This window comes from Macrobrachium nipponense, chromosome 18, assembly GCF_015104395.2.
Source record: "Macrobrachium nipponense isolate FS-2020 chromosome 18, ASM1510439v2, whole genome shotgun sequence".
NCBI classification, from domain to species: Eukaryota; Metazoa; Arthropoda; class Malacostraca; order Decapoda; family Palaemonidae; genus Macrobrachium; species Macrobrachium nipponense.
In genome coordinates, this window is record NC_087211.1 from 87158212 (window position 1) to 87183044 (window position 24833).

At 43.3% G+C, this 24833-nt stretch overlaps 1 pseudogene; it reads left to right on the plus strand.

Annotated features, from left to right (window-relative positions):
* Positions 1-24833, plus strand: part of LOC135197313 (uncharacterized) — a 96352-nt pseudogene that overhangs the window by 1842 nt on the left and 69677 nt on the right.

The window sequence follows — 24833 nt, forward strand, 5'->3', positions numbered from 1 at the left end:
CCCTTTTTATGTTAAGATTTACTTTTTGGTAAACTAAAAAAATCTTCAACTATCATTTACTGTAGGTATACACCAAGCATACAGATGTACTTCTATACCTGTGATATGGTAGGTTGTTTTAAATGAAGATTAGTCTGAACCAAAAGAGAATATAGTAAAACTTTCTTTACTGATGCTATATGCATGGTAGGCTTGTTGGAAGTCAAGTTTCATGGACCTTTGATGTCCGTACAAGGACAATACTACATGAGCAGCTCTTGTTCTTATTTGTCCATGATCAGTAGTTGCTGTACTCGTGTGGAGCAGTTGATTCTGGAGTGATTAGGTTTTTTGAAACAACTTTCATTTTTTTTGTATTTTTCATTTTGTCTAAATCTACATGGGTTTTCAGCTCCAGTAGTTCTGTAAGCTTGTGTAGTTTTGCATGAACCGTGCTAAGTGGTTAGGAATTAATGTTAGACAAGTGCATTTTTTATTGCTAATTTTTATTTTGTAATATTGCTCATCACCATCATCATCAAGTGACATTTTTTGTTGGTAATGGCAAATGTTTAGAATAAGACTTACGAGGTATAATCTGTAGACAGAGAATTTTTAAAAATAATTATCATGGTAAAAATTATAAACAAATTTCACTTGGGATGTGATATTCTGCTTCAGCAGTAGTCACTTCTGCTCATTGATACATTAAACAGACTAGACAGAATGAGCTACGTAATGGGCTTGCCATGATATCTGGAGAATACTTACATGAGAGAATGACCTGAGAATTTATAATTTCATGGAAATTAGCGCTTAGATAATAGTCCCTCCTCCTGTATTAAATATAAGTACGTACAATGTTGTGCACATTTACAAAAATAAATGAAATTCATTGTAGTATTGTCCCCTTTCTATCCCAGGGCACACAATCAGCACTTTGAACAACAACAGTAATTTTTTTCAGTTAAGGAAATCCATCTTTATTTTTAGGAAATATATTGAACTGCAGATTATCATTTGTATCAGAGTACAATAATGTACTGTAATGTATCAGGCTGTACTCTATTCTGAAATAAATTTTGACAGAAAATTGCATATTTGAGAAAAGCTTACAGCTACTATAGTCATTAATGAGTTTCTTATGACTTTTTCAGCACTATACAGGGACATAGGATAAAAGGAAGACAACCATTATATTGCATAATACTGCAAGTAGGTTATAATATTGCTTTGTATCTATGAGGTGCAGGGGAAATTTACCAGATCATATTGTGGGCTGTTGTATGATTTATTTTACCAAAGGGAAAGGGCAATATAAAATGCTATAACTCACTTGCAGGGCAAAACAGGCAAGACAAGTGTTCCACAGATATTCTTCAATGAAACTTACGTTGGTGGAAATGACGACTTGCAAAAAGTCCTTCAAGATGAAGAAGCCTGGAAAAAATTGGTTGAGGATATTCAAGAAAATGAGGCTAAAGAAGAGAGCTGGTAATAACCACATCCTTCTGAGGCTGTTGATGTACCTGGTAAGAAGTTATGCTATCACCAGATTCAATAATTTTTAGTGTGTAGTACAGCCATGTAAATACAGAGAAGTCTGCAGTATCTCTGTGAGTGATAATAGCGGTAGACAGCTAATCCTTTTATTCTTAAAAGAAGCATGCACTTAATAAGGTTTATTGGCACTGTACTGAGGCTACTCATGTGCTTGCTCATACTTTTATTACTTTGTTCTTCACTTATAATCAATTGTACAGTATCATCATAAGTGTACAGTGTTCAGTAATCTGACAGATCCACTAGACTATAGGTCTTGGAGATGCACACACTGCTATAGAAGTAGCCTAGAAGTGGCTACTGGAAGCTGCCTTTCTTTACAGGTAGTTCTTTACCTCTTATGAAGTAATTAGCAGTAATTTGAGTGAATACTGTTTCCTGCATTGTCTCAGTTTGATTTTTGTTAATTTAATTTGCAGAAAATAATTGTTTTAAATTTTTTGTGCAGAAGATGGGACCAAAATTTGTAAGTGCAAGTGACCCAGCTGTGAGCAGTGATTGAGGAATTGAAGAAGTGGGATTCTTCGTAGTCAACGCTTGTCATTATTTTCTTCCATAAAGAATGCTTTCTCTGGTCAGCAGTTTGTTCAGTGGATTATGGAAAATAAGAAGATAAGTATGTACAGTATTTTAAAACAAATATACAGTATAGTATTTGTTTACTGTTTTTAAAGTTAAGGGACATTGATAATTGAAAAATGGTTCCAGATATTTTATTTGTGAATACAGTATTATTACATTTATTAGTTCATTATGTACATTACTCTATTGCAAATTTATATTGCCTCTTGTTGGATAGATAACTAACTAGAGGCATAGATATTTCTTAATTATTTATGTAAGTTCGGTAATACGTACTTGCTTTATGGTGTACAGGGTAAAATTATAAATTTCTGGTACTTTCCTCAGTTTGAAAGGCTAACACAACTAAACATGTATTCTTATTATGTCTACATCAACCATATATTTAGTTTGCCTCATTTAGTAGATCCTCAAAGTAATGTCTGTCATTCCATTACAGTACTACAGTATTTCTTTTTCTTCCTCTTTAATTTTTTCATTCTAATATGTAATATACTTACCCTTTCATATTTTGTCTTTTCTCACTTATCTTTTCCTGATACTTCCTTTCTTTTGTATGAAGTGTTAAGGTTAGATTTAACTCTGCACTTTTCACATTTTTTGTCCCTATCACCTTGTTTTTTTTTTTTTTTTTTTTTTTTTTTTTTTTTTTTTTTTTTTTTTAGCTTTTCATTCTCTTCCTTTAGACTTCTTGATCTTCCTCCCTGCCTCTCCTCTGTAACAGCTTGAAGCCTGTTTCTTCAGTTGCTCTCGTACTGTTTCCTCTCTCTCTCTCTCTCTCTCTCTCTCTCTCTCTCTCTCTCTCTCTCTATATATATAGGATATATATATAATATATATATATATATATACACTATACTATACTATATATATACACCTTCTTCCTTTGTGTATACCGTACCTTTGTACTTTTCCACTTCTTTACATGTTATTCTGTTCTATTTGCTGAAACTTTTTCTTACCTTTTCATGTTTTTAATGTTTTTGACTGACTTTATTTTCCATTTTTTATGCTAGTGCCTAATACATTTTAAATACTTTTTAAAAAGTATTTTTAGAAATAATTATGTACTGGTGGTTTAAAATTATGATTGCAAAGAAATATTTTTCTATTTTTCAGATGAAGAGGAAGCCTTCAAAATTGGAACTGAACTACTAACTAAAAAATTCATAAAATCAACTCAGGATGGCTCTGCATTTGAAAACAATGCTCAGTCCTATTATAGGTAATTTTTTTTGTCATTTTGAATGTATCACTATATTGGTAACATTTTATCAGTATGCCATCATTATTTTGGGACTTGGCTAGTTGTCATGTGTGAAGATAAGCATTTATTTCAAGATACATTTGTAGATTTGATTTAAGTGTATGTTTTACATTGTTAGACTGCATTCATCTTAAAAACTGTTGGAGTAAAGTGCGGTGGTCCCCCCGTATTCGTGGGGGTTGCGTACCAGACCCCCCATGAAAAGTTAGAACCCGTGAATAGTTGGAACCCCTTTAAAAAATGCTAAAAACCCACTAAAAATGTTTATACTTGGCTTTTTAAATAGTTTTATCACAAAAAGTGCATTTTATGATAAAATTAATAAAAAAAAAACAGGAATTTGTGGATATTTCTTATAGAAAAATACCGTGAATATGCAAATTTTCCACGAATAATGCTGGGAAATGTTCCCGAGAGAAATCCGCGAATGTGTGAGTCCGCGAATCCGGAGAACGTGAATACGGGGGTCCACTGTATGTGTATATTAAAATTCTGTTAGCTAGGCTGTTGAGAATCAATATATTCTGTGTAAACATAATGAGGATGTACATAATGAATTTTATTTCCATCTATAATCAAGACTTCCAGCCAGGTGGAAGAGTTATTTTAATGGTCTCAAATAGATTAGTCACACAGACGTATTTTAATATCAGGATTCTTTTGGCAATATGTTCTGTACCTGATCTTACTGCTATCAGCTGTAAAATGCAGTTTAGGCATAGTTCAATTGAAGATCAACTTATATTTTACTCTTTACTCCCAATCCATGATTCATTTTGGTTAAGAAACTGTATTTTTGGCAAAATTCTAATGACATTTTCTTCAAATTGTCACTTGCTTTTTGAACTTGTGTGGCAGCATTATTTACGCACTCTGCATTTAACTTACTTTAGCTTTCTGGAGGAAGTCAAACCCAAGGTGATTTTAAAATTTAAGAATAATATGGTAAAGTAATATATTTTATTTTCTTTGGCTACTAACTTGTGCTTTGGAGATACCAGTAGAGGGATGGATTTCCAGTAGTTTTTGCCTAGGGCCAGTCTCAGATAGGGCCTTGATAGCATCTTTGCCATGAGGGTTGCACATTCTTCCATGTGCACAAGCTTTTGTATTTGTAAAAGAATTTGCATGTTATTGGACCTTGCAGCAAAAGGAGGGAAGAAGAAAGAAATGCCTAATGCAAGGGTGAGGGAAATGTTGAAAATATAATTTCTGGATGAAATAATTCTGAATATTTGAAGTACGTGTCTTCTAGTAGAATTTAAAAATGATCTGTGTACTAGTATTTAATTTCTCGATTTTTTTTTTTTTACAAAGAAAAGAACTTATTTTTAAAATATTTGCTAACAATTATCAGCCATTTAGAAAAATGCAAACCAGTAATAGCTAAATCTTTGTGATGAAAGTACAGTATCCAAGTATGTAGTACTGTACAACACTTTGCCCTTGTAAGTTTTTTTTTTAAATTTACCACCACTAAAATATTTAGCTCCCACTATTCCATTGCAGCTTGAATGATAACAGTGATTCACTGGCCTTGAATGCTGGATTAACTCAAAACACTGTGGTTGAAAATGCCAATGAATTATCTGAATCTCTCCGCCGACTTATAATCCGTCTCTTTGATGATCATGTTTCTTCAGATGGAAAGGTATGTTTTTTGAGAATTTAATGCATTACTACTTACGTTTCATTAGAATTAAATGCATCACTACTTATACATAATTATATTAAGATACATACTTTATATAGCACAAAAAGTTTTTTATGTATGCAACTTACCAAGTAGTTACACAGCTATAGTTTCTAAAACCGTCGGCAGCTAGAATTTTGAAATTCCCGATTGCGCTAGTTTGTTTTGGTCAGGTGATACCCTCTGCCCACTATCGGGGGAGTTAGGAACCAACACCGTACGAAAATCAGTTGTTTCTGCCGGCTGGTACTGTTAACACAGTTTCAGTAGTCAGCGGAATTTTTGGAATTCTTTACCGTCGTTCATTGTTGGAGTTATTTGGTGAAGTACTCTTAAAATATTGGTAGCTTTTGCTTTCGGTGATTAGCTATTTAGGAATTCAAATAATTTTAAAAATATTTGCACTGAAATTAACTAGTTTTGAATTTGTCTACATGCCAGACTAGTATATCTGGGATTAGGTATTGCAGTAAAGGCTGCAATACTAGGATTGCTAATGCTTGTAATGATCAACATTCGGTTTGCATTGGTTGTAGGGGACAGACTTGTACGCCAGATCAAACATGTGGAGAGAGATAAAAAGAGAAAAGCGGCTTCTAGAGCTAAAGCTAAAAGCTTAGTTAGTCAGGAATTGTCTAGTGATAATTTGTCTCTTTCTGAACCTTCCCTACCATCTGTCATTCCTAGTCCTAATCTTGGCTCTCTCACGCCCGAACCCGATGCTGTGGCCAATTTAGAGGCAAGAGTAGATAAAAAATTTCAATCATGCTTCAACCAATGGAGAAATCAGGAGCGTCCATGGAAACCCTAATGGACAAGGTAAGTGGTGAAGTGAGTGCAAGTGCAAGTGTTGTGGAGGAGGTGGCTGTTCGGCCCACTGATTCTCCTATGCAAAGGTCCCTGTCAAACTCCCCAGAACCTGGGAGTAGGCATACTGGTAGCCCAAGCAGTCGCCCCCTCAGGCAATTCTGTTGACAAATCCCAGATCGCAACAGAACGCCATTGGAAAGGTGTCTCTAAAGGAGTACTGCTTTCGTCTGGTGCTTCCAGCCCTGGGGAGTCCTCTCCCAGGCGCCAGTGGCGATTCCATGACGAGTCCCATCCTTTGAAAAGGAGGGCTTGTAAGTTGTCTCCCTCTCTAGTCCCCTGTAAAAAGGCTAGCCCTTTCCAGAAAGAGCAGCACGGCTGATGTCTAAATACGCCCTGGCGTTCTTCTTACGTAGTGTAATTGTAGATGCTCATTCACAAGTGAAAGGAACTGATCTTAATAAACTTAAAGTGAAAGCTCACGAGGTGAGAGCAGTGGCAACATCCCTCTCATTTAAACACAATCTCTCTTTGGACTCGATTATACAACCAACATGTTGGAAATGTAAATCAGTGTTCGCCTCGCATTCCTTGCGTGATATTGAAACAGTCTATGAAAATTGCAGTACCCTGGGTCCGTATTTAGCGGGTGGCACAGCATTGGGTAAGGGTGTGTAGGAAGTCATACCTTCCTAGCCTATCTCTTTGCCTTGAATAAGGTAGTTGAGTTTTTAGGGGAGCCTGGAGGTACTTTGGATGTACTATGAGTAACCCCTTCAGTTAAAGTGTATAGTTGGGTACGAATATTATGGTTATGGTGAAGGTGATGTGTTTTTGCTCTGGTAACATGATGTTATATGGTACTGCACCCTAGGCAGGGGTATCCTTGGTTGACCATGCTTGCCACGGACATTCCTTAGCTGCATGCGTCCCACTTTTTAGAGGACGAGCCATGGCTATACCTCCACATCATTATGGAGTTAAGACGAGCGACTTCCAGAGGCAGTAATCAACTGTTCAGCTCTCTTAACAGGTAAGGAACCAACAAGCATTTGCATGGATGCTATTACCAAGTGTATATTTTATATTTTATTAAATTTTAAAAGATATGTGCATATCCATGGATCCCACCTCCTACAATGTGGGATTTAGTTATGTAACTACTTGGTAAGTTGCATACATAAAAATGACAATTTTATGATAAAATAAGATTTTATGTATACGTACTTGCCAAGTAGTTACATGATCAAAGCCCGCCCTCCTCCCCTCACATGGATAATAGGGCATAAACAACTGATTTCCATACGGTGTTGGTTCCTCACTCCCCCGATAGTGGGAGGGGGATATCACCTGACCAAAATAAACTAGCGCTACCGTGAACTTCAAAAATTCTAGCTGCTGACAGTTTTAGAAATTATAGCTATGTAACTTCTTGGTAAGTATACATAAAATCTTATTTTATAAAAATATCATTTTTCTTACAAACCCATCATCATACTATATAAGTCAATATTCTCATTCCAAAGTTCTCCAGGTCCATCCTTTAACTTGCTCTAATTTTCACTTCTGATTTAAGAGCAAGTCCTTCGGTCAATCCTTGTGAGAGTAGAGAAATGTAACTCAGTGGTCTCATTAAACAGTAATGAGTACAGTAATAATATTCAGTTGCAGGTTCAGCGAACACAGCTGGCACATGGGAGCAACAAGCACAGCAAGTGAGTGCAAGGCAAGTGACACAGGTAGCAGAGATACAGCACCAGCAAGAACTGCTGAATTTTGAGGAAGAAATTTGTCTATTAATCATTTGTATTAATAGGTCTTGGACAACTCTTGACAGAGCAGAAAAAGTCTTTGATAATGGAACATCTACAGCAGGCTTAACTTGGGTCTAGGATGCAAAATAATCTCCTGTCTTGACTGGTACAAGCTCTTCTTCTCCAATCACAACCATTGAGTGGAAAAATGCCTCGATTAGTAAAAGCAAACAACCTTGGCTAAAATTGGTTCTACATACAAAACAGGTTGAGAGGAGACAAGTTGAGACATGCATTCCTGGACGTACTGTAGCAAGTTCCCTTTGGCTTGATGAAGAATACATTTCAAACTTAACAGAAAAGCATAGATCATAAAAAACAATTGCCAAAAAAAGCAGTTAACACCACAAAACATAGAACAACTTTTATATTAATTAAATACGTACACAGGTACATGTATACAAAAATTGTACAATTGATTTAAAAAGGAAAATCATATATTTACAGTGCTGAAAAGCAAAAAGCATTAACGATATCAATTCCAGGCATGATAGACATTAATTGAGTAAAATTAATTTTCATACAATGAACTTACCTGTCAGATATATACATGCTAAGACTCCGTCGTCCCGACAGAAATTCAAATTTCGCGCCACTCGCTACCGGTAGGTCAGGTGATCTACCTGCCTGCCCTGGGCGGCAGGACTAGGAACCATCCCCGTTTTCTATCATATTTTCTCTGTCGCCGGTGGTATCACATTGTTGTTACTACCTCCTGACTGGAATTCGCTTTTCAAAGACTTTATTGATCATCTTTATTGGATTTCTTGGTGACGTACTGGATCGTTGTTTTGGCATTCGCTACTGTGGACTGGATTTGACTGCTTTTGATTTTTCTAATAGAATGTCTGAATTCAAGTGTTAGTGTGAGAGTGTGTGTGAATGTAGGCTGCAAGGTGAGGATACCGAAGGCTTCGGTTGATTCCTCACACTGTATGTCGTAAATGTAGGGGGTTTTGACTGTTCTTTGGCTAACACCTGTATTGAGTGTGAAAAGTTGGATGCTAATGAATGGAAGACTCTAACTTTCTTACTTGAAGAAGTTAGAGAGGGATAGGATTAGACGGGCTGCACAAAAGAGTGTGAGTACAAGGCCTATTGAGCCTTTTTCTGAGTCTAACTCTCCTTTTATTTAATGAATATGATTCTCCCCTATGTATCTGAATCCTCACAGGCTTTGCATTCGATTCGGCTTCTGAAAATCGCCAATCTGAAAGGCTACTCTTCGTAAATGAAGACAAAGATGGCGGCCATGCAAGGTAAGGCTAGTGATTGTGAATTACTAAGTGAAGTGAGTGTTCCCAGTGTTGTGGAGGGGGCGTCTGACCGTCCCTGCGATGCTCCCAGGCCTAGACCTCTTCCAAACTCACATACCCAGAGGAGTAGGAAAGTCGAAAGTCGTACGGATGTTTGTGGGGAATCCCCAACGGTCAGGCGTCCCTTCAGCAGGGTTCTGTTTCGTTACAGTCTGCTCAGGACCGCTCAAATAGAAGCGTCCTACGAGATTGTTTCTCGTCGTCCGGTTCTCCTTCACCTAAACGAGGTGGAAGGACTCGGATCTTTCTAGGCCACTGAAAAGGCATTGGAAAGAGCGCGCGTTCGACTCGAGCCCGGAGCGCTTCTCGGAGGAAGCTCCTTCTTCTATCAAGAAGGCTAAGCTGGTTTCGACGCCTCCTAGAGATGTATTTGATGATCGCACTCCTTCGAGTTCTCCTGCTTCTTCTATTGAAGAGGACGCTGGGGTGGCTTCCAGAGGATTTTGCTGGCAGTTGGCGAAGAGCAGATTGCCTCTTTGGTTGGAGCGTTCTTTCAAGGGATCCCCCTCGCAAGAAGGACGCTAGACTTCCTATTAAGAAGTCTGCGTTTCTTCTTTCTCCAGCCAGTCGTGAAGCGTCCGCCAGACATAGGACGTCTTTTCCAGGCAAGAAGAGGCGTACAAACGTCAGGATCTTTCCGAGCGAGTTGCTCGAGATCAGGATACGCTCAGGCCTGAGGACACCAGCCAGGCGCGAGGCGCCAGTTAGGCGTGAGGATTCAGCCAAGCGCGAGGCGTCAGCCAGGCGCGAGGCGCCAGCCAAGCGCGAGGCGCCAGCCAAGCGCGAGGATTCAGCCAGGCGCGAGGCGCCAGCCAGGCGCGGAGGAGTTGCGTGAGGCGCCAGAACAGCGAGACGTCAGCCAGGCGCGAGATCGAGAGCCAGCCAGGCAGGCTACACGCTCCAGCCAAGCGGGAAGCGCCAGCCAAGCGCGAGGAGCTGTTCAGGCACGAGAAGTCAAGCAGAGCGCGGCGAGACTTCTTTTAGACGTGAGAGAGAGTCGGTTCACTCTATGAGCCCCTCTCCTAGTAGGAGTTTGTCACCAGTAGAGAGAGAACGGGATGAAGATCCTCTCGTTTTTTCAGGCCGATTCTCCACAAGGTAGAGAAGGAGATTCAGAAGAGGGTGACGGAGAGAAGGAGTCTCGAACTATAAAGTTCTAACTGACCTTCTTTTACGAGAATACGGAGATTCTTTAACTCCTGCCGCCTCCTCCTTCGCCTCGATCGCTGTTTTCGAGTGCGACTGTGCCTAAGTCTTCATCGGTCTTGAAGATGAGACCTACGATCTCTATGAAGAGAGCGCTTCAGTCCTTAGACAAATGGATGTTGTCTAAGAAGGATCTAGGCAGGACCACCTTCTGTATGCCTCCAGCCATACTTTCTGGCAAGAGAGGTTTTTTCTGGTACCAAACGGGGGAGAACATGGGGCCTTCTCTTCCAGCGGCAGCCGAAGCGAACTTTTCAACCTTGGTTGACTCGTCAAGGAGACACGCTTTGAATGGAGCTCGCGTGTCTTGGGGCTATTTCGGAGACGGATCATCTCCTCAAGGGACTCTTCCATATTTTGGAAGTGTTTAATTTCCTAGACTGGTCCCTTGGGGTGATGTCTAAGAAAGCTCATGACTCGGATGGTCTTGACCCCGAAGTCATTCTCAGTATTCTTGCTTGTATTGGACAAGGCGGTACAAGACGGATCGGATCGGGAGAATCTCCTCTCTTTTCGGAGCAGTACTCCTTAAGAAGAGGAGTATTTTTTAGTTCATTCCTAACCAAGGCGGTTTCTCCATCACAGAGAGCAGCCCTGGTTTTCGCTCCCATGTCTGACTTCCTGTTTCCTTCTCAGTTAGTGAAGGACATTTCTCGATCACTTGACTGAGAAGGCGACTCAGGATCTTCTCCTGCAAAACTGCAAGGAAGAAGAGACCTCTTGTTTTCTGTTGACAAGAAAGGACCGACTTCTACGGTTCAGCCCTTTTCGAGGAGGGCCTCTCTCCAGAGCTACCTCTAAGAGAAGAGGTCTTGAGAGGAGAGGTAAGGCTCCTTCCCGTCCTTTAAGAAAGGGAAGTGAGAACAGACAGCCTCCAAACACCAGTGGGGGCCAGGCTTCTCGAATTTGCAGACGACCTGGTCACTCATAAACTCAGACGCCTCTTCCATGTCCATAATCAGGAAGGGATATCTTATCCCCTTCCAAGACAGTCCTCCACTAACGACCATTCCGCGGGAACTGTCAGCCAGATACAGGGACCCTGTACTGAGGGATACTCTTCGTCTGATGGTGAATCAAATGTGGACAAAAGAGCCATAGAACTGGTTCTAGAGCAAAACTCTCCGGGGTTTTACAATCGGCTTTTCCTGGTTGCGAAAGCCTCGCGGGGGCTGGAGACCAGTTCTAGATGTCAGCGCTCTGAACAAGTTCGTTCGAAAGGAGAAGTTCTCTATGGAGACTTCGGCCTCAGTCCTTGCGGCGTTACGTCAAGGAGATTGGATGGTGTCGCTGGATCTCCAGGACGCCTATTTTCATGTCCCGATTCAACCCCTTCGTCGAAGAAGTACCTCGTTTCATGACGGGGGGAAGGATCTTTCAGTTCAGGGCCTTGTGTTTCGGCCTATCCACAGAGCCTCAGGTCTTCACAAGCCTGATGAAGAATGTGGAGAGGTTCGGTTTTCTTCACCTCAAAGGCGTCAACATCTCTCTATATTTGGACGATTGGCTCATCAGGGCCAGAACAGAGAGACAGTGTTTGGAGGACCTTTCCTTTCTTTGACCTAGACTGATAAAGGCGTTGGGACTACTCGTGAACCTCGAGAAGTCACAGCTGATTCCCAGACAGAACTTGTTTATCTGGGGATTCAGATGGATTCTCGGGGTTTTCGAGTATTTCCTTCGCAAGAGAGAATCGTGAGAGGCTTGGAAAAAAGTCTCTCTCTTCTTAGGGAAAGAACGAACTTCGGCGAAGGGTTAAGCCTAAGCCTAGGCTAGCCACCTTTCCTCGCTCGAACAGTTCTTTCCTCTAGGAAGACTACATCTTCGCCCTCTTCAGTTTTTCCTAAGGAGATCGTGGAACTGGAAGGAAGACGGGACATTCTCTCCGACAGTTTTTCTCCTTCCAAGGGAGATGAAACCACACCTGCAATGGTGGTTGTCCCCTCTAAAAGAGAACAAGGGAATTTCTCTGGAAGTTCCGAACCCAAACCGAGTGTTGTATTCCGACGCATCGGAGGAGGGTTGGGGAGCAACACTAGGACCGAGAGAAGTGTCAGGCACCTGGAAGGCAGCAACAGGTGTCCTGGCACATAAATTGCAAAGAACTTCTAGCAGTTCACTTAGCGCTAAAAGTTCTTCGCACCCTTTGTGACGAACAGTGTGGTCCCAAGTGAATGTGGACAACACTACAGCCCTGTCCTACATTCGGAAGCAGGGAGGAACACCTCAGTGTCGCTTTACGAGATAGCAAGAGATCTCGCTAATTGGGCCTCACAAAGAAACATCGCCCTCCTAACAAGATTTGTTCAGGGGACGAGAAACATCAGGGCGGACAGACTGAGCAGGAGAAACCAGGTCCTTCACACAGAATGGACTCTTCATTCAGAGGGGTGTCAGAGTCTTTGGGATCTCTGGGGCATCCTCACGTAGATCTGTTCGCCACATTCCTTTCCCAAAACCCAAAAGGCTGGAAGTCTTTTGTTCAGTGGTGGAAGACCCAAGAGCTCTCGTGGTCGACGCCTTCCTGCTGGACTGGTCTCATGTGGACGTGTACGCTTCCCCCCTTTCAAAATCCTGGGACAAGTGTTGAGAAAAGTTCGTAGCAGTCCAACGGGACAAGGATGACCCTGATACGCCCCGTTTTGGCCAGCACAAGATTGGTTTGCAGAGGTGCTGGAGTGGACAGTAGACTTCCCAAGATGCCTTCCAAAAAGGATGGATCTTCTCAGACAGGCCACACTTCGAGAGGTTTCATCAAAACCTCCCCGGCTCTCGCTCTGACTGCCTTTCGACTATCGAAAGACTTGTCAGAGCGAGGGGGTTTTCTCGCGAACGCTGCAAGCGCTATCGCTAGAGCCCGAGAGCTTCCACTAGACGAGTCTATCAGTCGAAGTGGGAGGTATTCAGAAGGTGGTGCAAGTCTAAGAAGTTGTCCTCCTCCAGTACTCTATAACCGAAATCGCCGATTTCCTGTTGTTCTTGAGAGAGGTCTCTCATTTGTCTGTATCGAACAATCAAAGGATACAGGAGCATGCTGTTGGCAGTATTTAGAAACAGAGGCCTAGACATTGCTGACAATAAAGATCTGCACGACTTGATTAGATCGTTTGAAACGACAAAATCGAAGGAACTAACTCCACCCAGCTGGAACCTGGACGTAGTTCTCAAGTTCCTTTCGTCGGACAGATTTGAGCCTCCCCACGTAGCTTCGTTCAGGGATATAACAAGAAAATGCTTGTTTCTCCTATCTTTGGCGACAGCCAAAAGAGTTGGCGAACTTCATGCCCTAGAAGATGAAGTCGGCTTTAACAAAGACTCAGCCTTTTGCTCGTTTAGAACTCTGTTTCTAGCGAAGAATGAAAATCCATCGAATCCCTGGCCCAAGAGATTCAAGATCAAAGGCTTATCGAGTCTAGTAGGGAGAGAAACAGAGAGGTCTCTTTGCCCGGTAAGAGCCTTGAAGTTCTTCTTACAAAGAAAGAAGCAAATGGGGAGGCTCTAGACAAAGTCTTTGGTGTTCGATTAAGGACCCCACAAGAATCATGTCTAAGAACGCATTAGCTTTCTTCATTAGGAGCGTCATTACGGATGCTCACAAGTTCTGTCCTGACGACTCTTTTCTTTTCCGCTTTTAAGAGTAAAAGCCCATGAAGTTAGAGCAGTGGCGACGTCTCTCTCTTTTCAGAAGAATATGTCATTAAAGAAAATCATTGACACGACATATTGGAGGTGCAATTCAAGTTTTTGCAATCTCACTATCTTAAAGACGTTCGCGTGACCTACGAGAAATGTTTTTCTCTGGGACCATTTGTATCGGCGGATACAATACTGGGTACGGGAGCAAACACCAATCCTTAAATTTGTGCATACCTTCTACTAGATATGTTCTAGATTCCTGCTGACAAAGAGGGTTGGCTTGGTGCTGCACTGGCGGCCAGTCACTGTTGTTCAGTAAGGAACTCTTGTGATATCTTTTAGGGGAGTATTTAAAATTTTTTTTGTTTTTGTTTTTGAGAATTTTTGTATAAATGAGTTTTTAGTTTCGAGTTATGGGTTGTTTGTTATGAGTTCGGGATAACTCAGAACAATTCTATATACTAACATGGTGGTGAGGATCAGTGGTCGGGATTGGTTATGCTCCTTCACAAGGTGTGTTTTGTCATAGAAGTGGTCCAGTACCCATTGACAAAGTCCTTTTAGGCTCTGCCGAGTAAGCGGTTCTTATACCCATCGACAGACCCACAAGAAAACTCTAGCCATAGATCTAATATCTCGCTAAAGTCTTGAGGTGATGCAGACTACGGGCTACAGCCACGAAGTCTACCACCTATCAGGTAGGAACTAATTGTTTTTTTTAGTTTTTCCTTTTATACCTACAACATATGTTGTTTACCTGTCTATTCCATATTAGCTGTCTCTGACCCTCCACCAAAGGGTGCCAATCGCTATGTATATATCTGACAGGTAAGTTCATTGTATGAAAATGATATTGTTTTATAATACAATAAAAGTTTCATACATACTTACCTGGCAGATATATACGATTAATGGCCCACCCAGCCTCCCCGCAGACAGGTGGAAGAGAGAAAATATGATAGAAAACGGGGATGGTTCCTAGTCCTGCCGCCCAGGGCAGGCAGGTAGATCACCTGACCCTACCGTAGCGAGTGGCGCGAAATTTGAATTTCTGTCGGGGACGACGGAGTCTTAGCTATGTATATATCTGCCAGGTAAGTATGTATGAAACTTTATTGTAATTATAACATTATCATTTCACAGTTTGTAAACAAAAAAAAAAAAACTCTTTTATCTAGGTTATCCTAAATAAAGGCTACTTTAATGGAAGTTGAAGTTAGGGCAAAAAAATACCCGCTAACAAAAAAATAATATGATAACCAACAATGAAAGAAATATAGCTGAATTGGCAAAAACCTAAAAATAATTCTTTGCACACAACAAGAAACTAGAACCTAACCTACCTCTCAGGGGTAACTAGATAAACCTTTCTTAGCTAGGGTTACACAAAACAAAAGCAGTGAATTGACACCAAAAGTAAAATTAACTTGAGACATGAATAAACCCTTGAAAAATAGGATTGCCAAGCCAAAAAAAGGCTGGGAAATTTTTAAGAGTGTTGTTTTATTATGCCAGACTGTTTCATATTCAGGTGTGGCACATATGAGAACAAATTGCTTCTAACGATTGGAGACAAAAGGTGGAGTTCTGGGGATAGTTCTAGATTACGTAACTGTGGATTGACGGTGTTTGTGATGAAAACAAATCTACTATGGTAAGCTTAGTCTTTTAAAATTTAGAATTCAATTAATCTCTCTCCTTTCTTAGGGAGATTTTCTTTTACTTAGTGGTACTTCCAGATACAAACAATAGATGCACCTATTACTGATGGGAGTTTGATGCAAACCCATCTTTACAGGATATTAGGCCAGCAAAACTGAAAATTCAAATGATTCCCTCTCCTTTTGTAGGTGAGGGTTAGATATTACCAGTGTGATGTGCTTGAGACAAAATAGTCATTTGCTATTGTGGACTAAATCTCAGATTGACATTGCCATACTCAAGATGTATCCATAATAACTTCAAAGACAACATGGCCCTTAATAATTCAAATGTGCTAATCAAAGCAAGCCAATGAGGTTTTCTGGAATTGTTTACTTCAGTTACAGACTTGGTCATACAACAAAAATGGAAAGTGATTGCTTTGACATATTTTAAATTATAGTTTGTTCATTGCCACTTACCTGACAGATATATATATAATGCTGTATTTTTCTGGGAAGGTCGCCGACAAGAAATTTTCCAAAACTCGCGGCGGGCACACGCCAGTGGGCGGCCAGGTGGTAGTACCCAATTCCCGCCGCTGGGTAGGCGGATATCAGGAACCAATTCCCATTTCTATATTCATAATTTTTTTCTGTCGACCCGGTCGGCTTAAACAACTGTTTACAGAACCTCTGCTCAGGATTTTTTTTGGAATTTGACTTTCGCTTTTCAAGTATCTGATTGGTTTTTTGGTAATTGAATTGCGGATTGTTTGAATTGGGCAGCGCGATAAGTGGAAGCGTTTTTTTGATTTTGAGGGATTGACTTTTTCCTATTATAAGATATGTGATGGATCAAGTACTGTTGAGTTTCAGGCATTGTGTGTTGGGAGGGCTGATTGTAAGGTGAGGGCTACCGAAAAGCATCGGTAGCCCCCACACAGTATCGTATTGGAGTTGTAGGGGGCATAATTGTTTTGATTGATAATCGGTGCGAATGAATGTGAGGAGATTGGACCGATGATGATTGGAGAGTATATGAGTCCTATCGCCATTAAATTGGAGCGGCGATAGGAATCAGGAGGTCTTCCTCCAGGAGTGGTTCTACCAAAGGTAAGGCTAACATCTCTCCTTTACATTAACACCATGGTAGAGTTTGCAACCCAACCCCTAAACCTGTGTTGCCTTCGGGCTCTGATTTCCTGTGTCGGGAGGAAGCGAATGCTCTCCTCTCTTGTTTTGGAGTCTCTTTCGCACTCTGGAGACCAAAGTGAAAGCCCTTAGGAAAACTGGTCTCCCCCCCGGTGCAAGTTGTGTGATCCGGCCCCTAGCCCCTAGTGGTTGGGAAGGGGCGTTCCCAGATCGGCCCCATAATGCCTCTAGGCCTAGACCTCTATCAGGGACTCCCAAGACTCAGGGAGTAAGTAATGATCCGAAAGCCACCAAGAGGGTTAGTTACGGGGGCTTCCCACCGATCTGGCGTCCGCCCTTCGGCAGACCATTGTAGCAAAGTCCCAGGCTGCCAAGGAGCGCGCACGAGCCGCGCCGTCCCTGAAAGAAAGGTGCTTTTCCGTCCTTCCGAAGCGTCCTCCACCCCCGCGCAAGGGGTGGAGCGCTCGGAGAGACTCTTCGTCCTCTGAAAAGGACGTTTCGTGCGGAGGACGCTTCACGTCCTCTTTCGCCACTTTCGTCGGAGGAATTGCGTATGACGCTTTTCCGCCGCAGAAAAGGGGTAACGGATAGAGATCCCTCCGATGAGGACGCTGGGGGGGGGGTCTGGGTTGCGGTGCACAGGCGCGTATCACCTGAGGAAGCAGGTAGCTGTACCTGTGGAGGAAGGAAGGAGGCCGTCCCCTCGCCCCCTCGTCTTCCTCGCAGGAATCAATTCCTGGGCTGATCTTCTTGTTCGTGTCTTTCCCCAACGAAAGAACATTCCTGTTTTGTCCCCTTCAGGGACCAGCTATCGACGCTTATGGCTCAGAGGACTCGCCCAGGCAGCAGTCGAGGCCCTAAGCGGAGGAAAGGACCTTTAGACTGGCCTGTCAAGAGGGAACGAAGCAGTCTCCATTCTACCCTCACCCGCCTACGTTCGTACTCGTTCGCCGATCGTCTTCTTCCCTTTTCCGCGGGATTCGCCGATCTCGTTAGTCCTCTAGAAGGACGTTACGTCAGGCAGCCGCTTTTGAGGAGGACCGCTCTACACGACGTTCGACAGGACGCTCGTCAGGACGCTATGGACCAGGACGCATAGGGCGTGGGACGCTTGGCAGGAAGCCTTGGCATGGACGTTCGCAGGACGCCTCGTCAGGGACGCTTGTCCAGGCCATTAGGTAACCCCCACACCGCATCGTCAGGACGCATTGGCAGGAACGGCTAGGCAGGACGTTCGTCGCAGGACGCATCGACCAGGTAATCGCAGACAGGACGCTACGCCGGACGGCGCCTCCGCCAAGGGACGCTCGCCAGGACGCATTCCGCCGAGGGACGCTTGGCAGGAAGACTCACCAGGACGTTCATGGGCTCTTTTTCAAGACGCTTTTGTTTTTTGGGGATTTCCGACCAAGAACGTCGTGACCCCCAGACGCTAGTTTACCGCGCACAAAGGCACGTATTCTTCCAGCGAAAAGGTATTCCCTTGTCGTTTGAGAAACGTTAAGGACGCTTCTCTGGGCCAAGTGAGACTGCCGCGGGATGGCGCTAAGGACCGCTCCGTCCTCTGTCAGTGGACGCTCTAACCATTCATCAAGTAGTAAGCGTCATAGAGAAGACAGCTCCGAAAATAAAGGCTGCCTCCCTAGCAAGGATTAGGTGGGGTCCTTTGGAATCAAAGCCCAAGACCCGACAATTAGGACTGGCACCCTCATCCGGACAGGACGGTCTCCTCTTCGATTTAGAAGAAGAAGGAAGAGCTGAGTAGTTTCGGCTGAATCGGTTGAAGAGGAACCTTCGGCGGCCCCTTCCCCAATTCTAATCTCGGGACTATAAAGTTCCTCGTGCGGCTCTTTGCGTTTCGTTCGTTTCGAAGACAACTTTTCAGCCCGCAAGCTCCCAAGTCTTCCTCCTTCGCAGTTTTTCTTTTCTTCATCTAAACTGGAAAAACCCCCCGGAGTTTGGTGAGAGATGAAAACTTCTCATCTCCACGAAAACGTGCCTTTAAACGAAACTCCAAGATTGGATGATACGAAGGAGAGATCAACGGCAAAGAACGACCATTTCCCGCCTTGCACCGCCAGCTAACTTAGCGGAAAAGTGGGGGGGCATTTGGTATAGAAAACCAAAGAATGAAGTAGCGGAGTTCGGATCCACCCTTCTTCGGCTCAAGGAGAGTTTTCTACCAGGCCTAGTGGATTTGCAGAGGAAGGCTCTCTTTTACACCCTCTGCTAAAGTACAAACCTAGGACCTCTACGGAGACTGGACCATCATTTGAAGGGTCTGCTCAAGGGAACACTGGTAAGTGTTCAAACTTCCTTGACTGGTGGTTTTTGTTTGGGAGTTCTGGATCTGCAAGCGGAGAAGGCCCAGAAATCTCTCCAGGTCTGGTGGGGGAGCTGGTCCAGCGTGTTAGCATGTATGGACAAAGCCGTCAGGGATGGTTCGGAGGAGATGAGTAATCCTCATTTTGGAACGGCTTTATTGAAAAAGGAAGCAGCCTTGCTGGCAACTTCACAGCTCGTTCGGTAACGCTCCAGCTCAGAAAGCGGATTGTTTACTTGTTGTTTTCGCCTCTTTTCCGAACCATCCTTCTTCCCCCAGACTTTAGTAGAAAGGAACCTGACGAAAACAGTTTTGCAAGAGAAGGCCAAACTCAGGACCTTTTGGGCCCAGTCTACAAGATGGTCAGAGCCAGGCCGTACCTTCATTCACAACCTCTTCAGCTGCGGTTCGGACCCCGCCCGAAGAAAGTTAAGCCCTTTCGTTGGGGCTCCCGCCCCCTCGAGAGCAAAAAAAAAAAAAAGAAATAACCTCGAGGGAGAGGGTTTTCCCACGAGGCAAGAGCTTCTTTTAAGCCAAAGCCTTCCAAGGAGAAGAACATGTTCCTTCAGGAACACCCAGTCGGAGCCAGACCTGAAGTTTTTTTGCGGGAGCGTGGAGGAGAGGAGAGACACGGACTCTTTGGTCCCTCAAGATCGGGAGGCAGGGCAGGGGTAAAACAAGATCCCCTTTTTTCCCCTTTTAGATCTTCCTCCTCCTTTCTACGACGCCCAGAGAACCTTTCTCCATCCCATATCAGGGAGAAAAGAAAGAAAAGTATTAGTTCGATCCTTCCATTCAGGTAGAATGGATCGACAAAAGAGCGGTGGGACAACAAAGTCGCGGACGCCTGGGGTCCCCCAGGTTTTTTGACAACAGGATCTTCCTAGTACCGAAGCAGTCGTCAGGTTCGGGGGGCGGGTTCCAGGTTTCTAGATGTAAGCAGGCTCCAATCTTTTCGTGGATGAAAAGACCAAATTCACGATGGAAGAACGGCCTCATTCTGTTCTGGGAGACCTTGAGGACCGGAGCGACTGGGATGGTGTTCCTTACGAACTTTGCAGGACCGCGTACTTTCCACATCCCGAATCCAACCCTCTTTCAAAAGAAAGTATCTAAGGTTTGTCTTAGGACAAAAAAAAGTGTGGGCAGTTCAGAGCTATGTGTTTCGGGAACTGACCACGGTCTGCCAATGGTGTTCACTGTAGTAATGAAGAACGTAGCGAGGTGGCTACACTCTTCGGGAATAAGAGTTTCCCTGTACGCCTCGACGACGTGGCTGATCAGAGCGTCGTCGAGAGGAGAAGTGTCTGAAGGACTTGCAGTTCACTTTAGCCCTAGCGAAGTCCCTGGGACTTCTGGTCAACCTCGAAAAGTCGCATCTGACCCCAACAACAGTCCCATCGTTTTTTTGTATCTGGGGATTCAGATGGGATTCAGAGTGGGCTTTTCGAGCGTTTCCTCCTTTCCCTTTCCCCCCCCGTCCCAGGAAACGTCAGCGGCTAAGCGCCGGCTTTAGGGTGAGGTTAGGGGGAGGGAGGAAAAAAAAAAAGATTCTCAAGCCTTGTTTCTAAGGAAAGAGACTTGCTCGGCGAGGGAATGGATGGGAGTCTGCTGGGGACCATTTACCTCGATTAGAAAAGGTTTGTTTTCCCTTGGGAAGACTCGCCCCCCCCCCCCCCACCCCCCCCCACCACCCCCCCTCCCCCCGCACATCAGGCCTCTCCGGCCCAATTTTTCCTTGCTGGACGAGGTGGAAGGCCAAGGACGATCTTCAATGCCATAATTGAGAAGAAAATCGTCTTATCCGCTTTTCCGATCAAGGAACCAGCTAAGATGGTGGTTGGAGAGGACCCGCAAGAAGCCTTCAGGAGGGCGTGTCCCTAAGTCTTATGAGCCCCGACCTAGTGGTTGGTTTCTCCGACGCTTCCCCCATCACTGGGCTGGGGAGCAACACGAGGAGGGAAGGAAGTGTCAGGGCTCCATGGAGGAGGGGAACAGGTAGCCCCTGAGGGCAATATAAATGTCAAAGAACCTGGCAGGGCCAGTAATTTCTGTCCCTGCAGTTCTTCGAAAAGGAGTTTGGAGAACAAGATTGTTCAGATAAACTCGGAGGACATACCAACAAGCACCTCGGTTATTTAAAAAATCAGGGAGGAAACACCAACTCCAGAAACGTTTGTTTTCCCTAAGCGAGAGAGATTCTGCCTGTGGGCAAAAGAGAAAGAAATGTGACTATCCTGATCCTACGAGATTCATTGCAGGAAGTGGCAAAACGTCCAGGGCAGAAATCTTCTCAGAGATCGTGTGTCGGGAAACAAGTACCTAACACCGACGGAATGGGAATCCTTGAACGAAGACGTTTGTCCGAGACCGTTTTGGGGAACGTTGTGGGGGAACGGTCCACCTGGTCGACTTATTCGGTGACGTCAAGGTACCAAGAGACTTCCTCTGTTTAACGCTCTCCCCCCGGTCCGTGGATCCAGAAGTCAATCGCGGTAGACCCGCTTTGCTTTGAATTGGGACCGGGTATGAACACCCTTTGTAACGCCTTCCCACCAATTCAAGATTTTGGGGGAAGTCATCAATGAGGACGTTTTGCGGCCTCAGAAGGGAACGAGTTTAACCCTGATCGCTCCGGATGTGGCCCAGCGAGAGAAATTGGTTCACAGAGGTCATTTCTTGGTCCTTTTCCTTGTAGGACTTTCCAAGGACATTGCCCTGGAGGAAAGATCTACTCAAACAAGCCCCACTTCCGAAAGGTTCATTTCAACCCCCCCCCCCCCAAAAAAACCCCCTTCCTTTCCCCTCCTCCATCTGGGTCCTGGACTGCGTTCAGACTTATCCGAAAAAGATTTTGGCCAGAAAGCGAGAGGTTTTTTCGAAAAGCAGCTGCGAGAGCAATCGCACCATGCAAGACGTGCTTCCACAAGAGGCTGTTTTTTACCAATCGAAGTGGGCTTCCTTCAGGGCATGTGGTGTAAAAAAGGAGGGAGTTCATTTCCTTCCTTCCGAACTCTGTGAACCAAATAGATGATTTTCTTTTATGCTCTTCTCCTTTTCCTTCCTCAGGAATGTTGCAGAAAATTAAGCGGTCCCCTACCATCAAGGGATATAAAAAGCATGTTTGTCACAGCGGTTTTCTTTTTAGGCAACAGAGAGGCCTTGAACCTTGTCCTTGACAACAAAGGACAGTTCAATGACCTTTTAAAGTCTTTCGAGACCTCGAAGGTTCCTCAAATGAAGACCTCCATCATGGCAACCTTGACTTAGTCCTTAAATTCCTTATGTCACGCCCTTTCGAACGTGAACCGCCGCTTCAGGGCCAGCGTCCTCTTTCGAAACCTGAACAAGGAAATGTGGGCTCTTTTCCCGAACTTCTCTTGCGGACGTGGCTAAGAGAGTTAAGTGGAAATTCAAGCGTTTTAGCAAGGTTAATGGGAATTCAAAGGAGGACAATTGATGTATGCTCGTGTTAACCCAACTTTTCTTGGCGAAAAGAGAAAATGAAAACCTTCGAACAAAACCCTTGGCCGAAGACTTTCGAGATCAAGGGTATTGTCCAAGTGCTGCTGGTGGGCCAAGAACCAGAAGAGAGTCACTGTGTGCCGTGCCCGTGCCCGGTTCAGGGCTCTCAAGTTCTGATCTATTCTACGTGGCAATTAGAACAGAAAAGAGGTAAGAGGGTCCCTCAGGTAATCTCTGGTGCGCACTGTGAAGAGACCAGAGTTTACCTGTTTAATCGCAGAATGCCTGTGCTTTGCTTTCTAAGGGACAATCATTATTATTCGGGAGGTTCGGAGGCTCATTCCATCTTCCAGAAGAACTGATTTGAGGCCTTCTTACGAGTGAAAGCGCAAACGTAAGCTTTCGAGCCGTCACTACCCCTATATTGACCTTCCCAAAAGAACATGGTCAATCAAGGGACATCCCCTTTTTTTTTTTTGTTCGATTGCACCTTTTTGGAGGAGTAACCTCCGTCTTCCGCCTCACCCATTACCTAAGGGTGGAGAACGGAATTTAAGATGTTTATGACGATTGTAATGCACTGTGGGTCCATGAACCGTTTGCTGCGGGACAACAGTATTGGGGTCCCGGAAGTAAGCTCTTTCTTTCCCATTTCCCATCCCTTAGTTTAGGATTAGGTTAGTATTTGTTGTTGTGTTTTTAGGTTGTGGTGAGTCTTTATGTGAAGATCTCCCATCCATTTAGTTTAGTTTTAGTGTGAATAGTTGGTCATGGTGGTGGTCAGTTGCTTCGTTGCCCTCATTTGTATGGCCTCGATGGTCTTGTCACGTTGAGGTCTCGTACCCGTTGACAGATCATCCAGAGCGCACCAGCACTACAGGTCTCCACCTGGCTGGCAACTCTGTTTTAAGCAAAAGCAGCCTTACGTGACAGTAATCACAGTAGTACTTTGCAAACAGGTGAGGAACCAAAGATGTATATCATCTACTAATTTAAGTTTCCTAAAAAATCCTATTCTGTCTCTTCCCACCATCCGAAGGTGGGATTCAGCTATATATATATCTGTCAGGTAAGTGGCATGAACAAAATGTTATTGTTATTATACAATTAAGTTTGTTCATACTTACCTGGCAGATATATATAATTAAAGTGCCCGCCCTCCTCCCCTCAGGAGACAGAGGCAGGGGCATTAATAAAATATGAATAGAAAATGGGAATGGTTCCTGATATCCGCCTCCCAGCGGCGGGAATGGGTACTACCACATGGCGCCACTGCGTGTGCCGCGAGTTTGAAATTTCTGTCGGACTTCAGAAAATACAGCTATATATATATCTGCCAGGTAAGTATGAACAAACTTAATTGTATAATAACAATAACATTTTTTTCCACATGTATAGAGCATTATTACATAGATCAAAATTTAGAGATTTGTGTTTTTGAAAATATAAATGAGTTTTAAAACGGGAAAAATATTCTTTAATTGTACCTTTGTTAAATGAACAAATATTTAAAATAATTTTAGTAAAGTTTAAATTTATTTTTTTCCCAGACAGTGAATTATAAAGCCATTAAAGAAAGTGAGACCTACAAGGAGTACGTAATGCTGTCACGTGAGTTACAACATGTTTCCATTGAAAACTTGACCCAGGATGAACTGAAAGCATTTTTCATCAACATATACAATGCTCTTGTGATTCATGCTACAGTTGAAAATGGTCCACCAACAAACTGGCTGTCAAGATATAAGGTAAATTATTTATACATTCAATATTTATTTTTCTTTACATTTAGTGTATGTCTTTATGTTTCTCAAGATATAAGACAGATTATTTTTACAGTGTTTGTACGTACTTGTATTTCCTTACATTTAGTGCTGGTCTGTATTTTACTAAGGTCTTCAAGAGCTAAGCACTTGTTTATTTCTTCCTCAAATACCAGTGTAGGCCCCCTTGAACCCCTAAAACATGTTTGAAGTATTTTTTTCTTTATGGCATTACATATTACTGTATACTCCATTTGCAAAGAAATAAAATATGTAAAAATCTTTCAAAATCCTGGAACTTATTTTAAAGCTCTTTGGTCAGGAGAAGCAACATTTTGTAGGGCACAATTGAATGAATGTAGATGTCAGCAGCAGTAAGAAACAGGCCAAATGGAGAGGATGTATTTTTCTCAGTTTGATTGTGCAACAACTGGGATATGTTTTACATGGTATAGGCATCCAGTGATTTTAATGAGTTTGTATAAAGAATGTGATTTTTATGATAAGAGCATCACTTCTGTGATGAACCTTTTGGGCACAGTATGAAACTTGGTGTACAAAATTATGTTTGTTAAGGCATCACTTCTGTGATGAACTTTGGGCACAGTATGAAACTTGGTGTAC